The sequence below is a fragment of the Excalfactoria chinensis genome, chromosome 1 (assembly GCF_039878825.1).
Source record: "Excalfactoria chinensis isolate bCotChi1 chromosome 1, bCotChi1.hap2, whole genome shotgun sequence".
Taxonomy (NCBI): domain Eukaryota; kingdom Metazoa; phylum Chordata; class Aves; order Galliformes; family Phasianidae; genus Excalfactoria; species Excalfactoria chinensis.
In genome coordinates, this window is record NC_092825.1 from 171,048,114 (window position 1) to 171,053,837 (window position 5,724).

Consider the following 5,724-nt stretch of genomic DNA (forward strand, 5'->3'; position numbering starts at 1 on the left):
TTCAGATCAGGTAGCTCTCGCTTTTCTTCTGGCATTTTGGATCCCTGTGAGATCAGCTGAGTCCTAAATGTTTCAGACAGGCAAGGGGGGCACCTGGAGGAGTCCAGCTTCCACTCCACCTGAGAACCTTCCTAATGTCCGGCTTTGCACTGTTCAGTGTGCAAGCACATAAGTAATCTTTTACATCTGGTTCTCGGCATCTGGGAAATCCATTACCGAGCTTGTTTAGAAAGTGTATTTGATCTGGGTTCTGGCTGGAGCACTGTGTCTGCATTTCATCCCTCCTCATCCTGTGTTGCCCATCTGTTTGTGTACCAGCTTTCTGTGTAAACAAACCTGCTCCTGCCTGATTCATTCATCAGTTTCACAACCCGGCATCTGTGACCTTGCAATTCCCAGGCCTCCCCTAGAACACAGCTGATTAAAGGAGAGCTGTGCTACCCCACAGCTGTCTCAGTACTTCACAGCAATGGGAAAAGGAACAGAAAAAGAGGACCACAAATTGATTTGAATACAATGAAGATATTGTTCAAGCTCGCCCAGCTGTGGCAACGACATTAAGGAAACCAAAAAGTTTGTTCTTTGATTTTCATACCAAAACTTTGAAAAGCACAGATGCAGCGTATTGCTCTGGTCTCCCTATTCCTGGTGCCACGTGGCTGGCTCAGCCTGGCTTGCATTCTGCAGGATTTTTTTGGAGCTGTACGAAGTGATTTATTTCCCTGATGAACTCCAATGGAAAATACAGCCCAGAGAGCAGAACTCAGCTGGCTCTGCAGCACCCTCTGTCCCCCTGCTCTCCCTTTGGAGATCTGCTATGTCACCTGGTTCCTTCTGACTCTCTTCGGGCTCTGATCCTTCCCAGGAGGCACCAACAAGCAATTAACCATTCACCTGAGCCTGCAGAGCTGCTTCTCATAAAGCACTATTCAGCACTAGATTCGCAGAAAAAACAGACATGGAAAGGGAACAAGAGGAGACATGGCAGGTGGCTCCCCACACAACACAGGTTCCTACCTCAGCACATCCCTCCTGCACGCCATACTGCTGACCAGACTGCCCAAAGCTCCACAGCCAGGGAGGGAAGAAAACAGGAATGTAAAGATGTAATGAGAGCTTTGAGTCATACGAACTGTAAGGAGGTTCTTTAAAAGAAGCCTACAGGAAAGATGGGGAGACAGTCAGTGAATGTAGTGACAGGACAAAGTGCACTGGTTTTAAACTGAAGGAAAAAAAAATCGGTTCAGATCAAATATTAGGATGAAGTTTTTCACAGGGGCTGTGAGGCACTGGCACTGGCTGCCCAGGGAAGCTACAGGTGCCCCATCCCTGGAGGTGCTCAAGGCCAGCTTGGATGGGACTTTGGGCAACTATGGCATGGAGCTGAAAGCAGACGGTCTTTAAGGTCCCTTCCAATTCAAACCATTCCACAATTCCAACTAAAACATGGATTTTCTTACAGTTCCAGTAGCTCATTTCAGGCACCTCCACAATGTCACCTGCAAAGTCCGGAGCAGGATTCAACAGCTGTGTGAAGGCAAACGCCTCTTCACTGAAGTGCATTCTGTCATCTCAGTTTGTGGGAGAGAGATTTTCACTAACACAAAAACCAGGCATCCAAACTGATTAGCAGATTGTAAATTAGTTGAACAGCAAATTACATAAATAAGCCTGCTCTTGAAGTGCAATAGGCTATTTTCAAAACAAATGTTCCTCTTTCAACATCTGCAGTAGGTGGAACAGTTCACATCCCTGTGAGGAAAACGTTTTGCTGTTGGGTAACATCGATGTTCATTAGCGTTGCTGTGACTGTGCTGCTGGGTTAGCTGGCAGCTGGATAACTGCACATCCCCAACTCTCAGCACCATTACAAAGGCGCCAGCTATTGAGGTAACTTCAAGTGCTCCCTAGTCACACCTACAGCTAATCTTGGTCTGAAGCATTACAGATGCAAAATCTGGGGGCTCGTAGCACTCACTGTGCTAAGTACATTGCACCACCCCAGAACTGTGCCTTGATGTTGGGTTTCTTTCAGGTTTGCTACATATTAACTAAATATTTAGGAAAGGCCCAAGATTGAGTTGTGCAAGGCATTAGATCGGGTTTATAACACTGTGCGTTGGATTTACAGCTGGAAAACAACTAAATCCATCCTACAACTCATGGGGAACAACTGTGTCTCCTGCAAACCTACACAGACTCAAAGAGATCTGAAGTATCTGTTGGTGCTTCTGATTTTGGGAGCAGAATACAGTTTTAGTGAGGGTCTCTTGAAGATGGAGCTCTTCTAAACTAAGACATCCACCAACTTTTGCAACCGATTTTTTATTTTCTCTTCCTCTAATTCAAATAGTGGTTCATGACCAGAAATAGCTTTATATAAACTATCCACTGAAAGACAGAATCAGAAACATTATTGCATCTGTAAATAGAGTCACAGACTCACAGACTCTTAGGATCACAGAATCATGAAGGTTGGGAGAGATCACTAAGATAATCGTGTCCAGCTGTCAGCCCATCCCCACCCTGCTCACTAACCACGTCCCTCACTGCCAGGAGCCTCCTTTTCATAATACTTTTTAGAACAAAACACGAATATTCTAAACTGAGTTGAGTAAACCATTACAGTGATGACGATTTGCAGAAGGAGGAGAAAAGGAAGAGCAAAAGAGAAGGGCTCCTATGTATATACTTAACGGAAAGCTGAAATTAGAGTTGAGAGAAGAATAGAGAGTGTTCTCCCAGATGGCAGAACTGCAGAGGAGGAAGAGCACAATGGCAAGAAGCAACAAAGAGGAGCTCATGGTGGATGAAGTAGGATGAGAACAGACACTTGGAGGCACACTTCCAACTGTTCAGGTTATGTAAAATTATCTTTACCATTTATGTACTTCCCCTTTTCTTTCTGGGTGATGCATATTTCAGATAGAGCTGGTAGTGCTGCTGGTAATTACCATCTCTTGACAGTTCCTGTTACAAGATCTCGCTTTTGGCTGCTCACGAGTTAGTTCAGTGTTACTCATCCAGGCTGTAATGTCTTCTGCCAAGGGCTGGCCTCGGGCTGATTCTTTCCCCCTCCATTTTCTTCTAGAAGGGAAGGGGAGGGCAGTTTCAGTAAAAATGGTGTTGTGGTTTTCAGGGCAAGATTAGGCAACCCTTTGTTTGAGCAAGAGCTTGAAAACTGGCAGAAGTCGGGGAGGTCACCCTGATGCCAGAAGACATAGCCAAGCCATAAATGTATTTTTAAAAGGCTCAGCTCACGTACTTCAGCAAGGACTTGTCAGATTGGCAGAGAGGCGTGAAGAGGGCTGTGCCAGCACAGGGCATGTTCATCCCATGCCAGCACCCAGCCCTGGCAGGGCTGTCCTCAGTATCCACCATCCTGGAGCTGCATCCCCCCAGACATGGGGCTGCTGCTGTGCTGGGGAATGGAGGTTAAAGGGTTCCTGCAGCTGGGAGCAGGGAAGCAGGGCTAGGTTAGCATATAAAGGTGTTTGATTATAATCTAGTGAGAACAAGACTGTCATGAAATACAAGGGCTGCTCTGAAAGTAGTACTTTGTATGTTACTATGTTGGCCCACAGCATCAACGGCAGATGGTGGTAGTATAGCAGTAGAGACTGAACCTTCCCACCAGTATTCTGTTACATTTTATTGCTGTGCAACAAATGGCAGCAGAGGGGCAGTCTGACAAATGGCATCTGACATGGAAGTGTGTACGAAGCAAAGATGTGGAAATTAATTCCTCCATGTGCAAAAAATGGCATCCATTGACATTCATTGATGCTTGTTGAACAGTTATGGAGACCAAACAGTGGATGTCAGCACAGTGAAAGCTGGACTGCATGCGCATTTTCCTAGCAATGGCCCTGTCATAGCAGCTGTGAAACAGTGCGTCGTGTCCACTGGTGCAGATTTTTACGAGTGTGGTATGCAGGCTTTTGCTCATTGCTGGCACAAATGCAAAGCCAGTGGTAGTGACTGTGTTGAAACATTGTGCTTCCCCCTGATGGGGCACCTCAACTTGGGATCAGAGCGGACTTCTCTGTTGTTTCCCATGCAATCTGTCCACTCACACCACAGTGGAGATGAGAAGAAGGACATGGTGGGCAGGTGGACCGTTTGTTCTTCCTTCCTTGCTGCCTAGTGTGGAAAGAAGAGCAGCTACTGGCAGGCTGGACTGCATAGGGATGAGGAAGGCCCTAATGTCTCATGTTGCTATTGATTCCGTTGAAAAAGAAGGAAGAACCCAGAGAAAGGCAAAAAGCAGTGGTACTAAGTGCATCGTATCCCCTATGTCCCTATGAGCTTTCTCTTCCCCAGCCAGCATCCAGTCTTCTCTACCACCACAGTAGATCCTCACCCCAATATTTTATATTTTCAGTCCAGGTCCTGCACCATCCAAATATCCTAGCATGCTCCCAACTACTCAACTACTCCACCCCAGTGACAGCACCCTGGAACCCTCCTAGCTCTTGCATTAAACCTTCAATTGATCTGCCTTTACACAGTTCACCTCCGTGCTCCAGTCATCCCCACCTTTCCAATAACCCTGCTCACCTTATGAGTTATCTGCCTCACCCCAATGACTTTCCTGCAACCACTCTGTCATTCACACTGCTGCCCACATCTCCAAGATCCAGTATTATCCTGACACCCTTCTCCAGATCCTGTTGTGCTCAGGGATGATCTGTATCATCTTTCAAAACAGCATGGGCAGTCTCCAAGGGATCAGTCTTCATGGCCAGCCAGCCCAGTGATGGGTGGCTTAACCACAGGGCTCCTGGTTGGGCAGTGTAATCAGCACACAGCTGTGCAGAATCATCTGGGGGCATGAGCTTGACCTCAAAGTATGGTGAAGAAGTCAACGTGTATCATGGTTAGGCATAGGAATGCCTTGTTGGTCAGCAATATTGAAAAAGAAAGAACAAAGGAAAGCTTCAGGATTGACTTTTCCACAGTTTCCTTCCTTTCTCCTAGAAAATGCTATTCTCAGCCTAGTGTTACTTAGAATGTATGTCCGACAGCTTTTGTTAAGGTCAGTGTATTCCAGCTTGATCTGCTTGATCTGAGTGGTTAGAAAATCCTGAAGATATGAGCACAGATGAGATGACATGGAGAAATGCAGGCTGTGCTCATGCCTGGAAATCTCTCAGCAGATTTGTCCAACAAAAAAAGATGGTGCAGGAATGTAAGGCTTAAAGAAGGGCGACAAAGTGGAGGAGGATGTGGACCAATTTCAAGCAGAGGGTACTTAAGCAAGCTACAGTTTTTCATTTCAAAAATAGAGAGGACTAAGAAAAAAGTGCAAATAGAAATAATAATAATAATAAAGTAAAACTAAATAGCAGTAGGAAGAAAATGGGCAGGAAGCAAACACTCATCCTCTCTTCTGACTCAAAAAGCATGGCATCAAATGAAATGGGTAGAGACATGAGAAGTGATGGCTATTTGCACAGTGTGCAGTTAGGCCCAGTGCTCTGCAACTCTTCACCGCATGAGGCAGCCAACACTGACATGTTTGCTATGTGTCAGGAAAGCATCCAAGAGTTCTACACCTTCCCTCCAGAGCTGGGCTCCTGATAACACTGCTGCACTCTGCACTTCTAACACTGTGCATGTGCTGTGCTGGTGGTGATGGGTACCCACGTCACAGAGCTTTGCTCCAGGAGTGCAGCTGTCCTCTGAGACATTGGGAGGGGTTGCTCAAAAATGCCTTATATT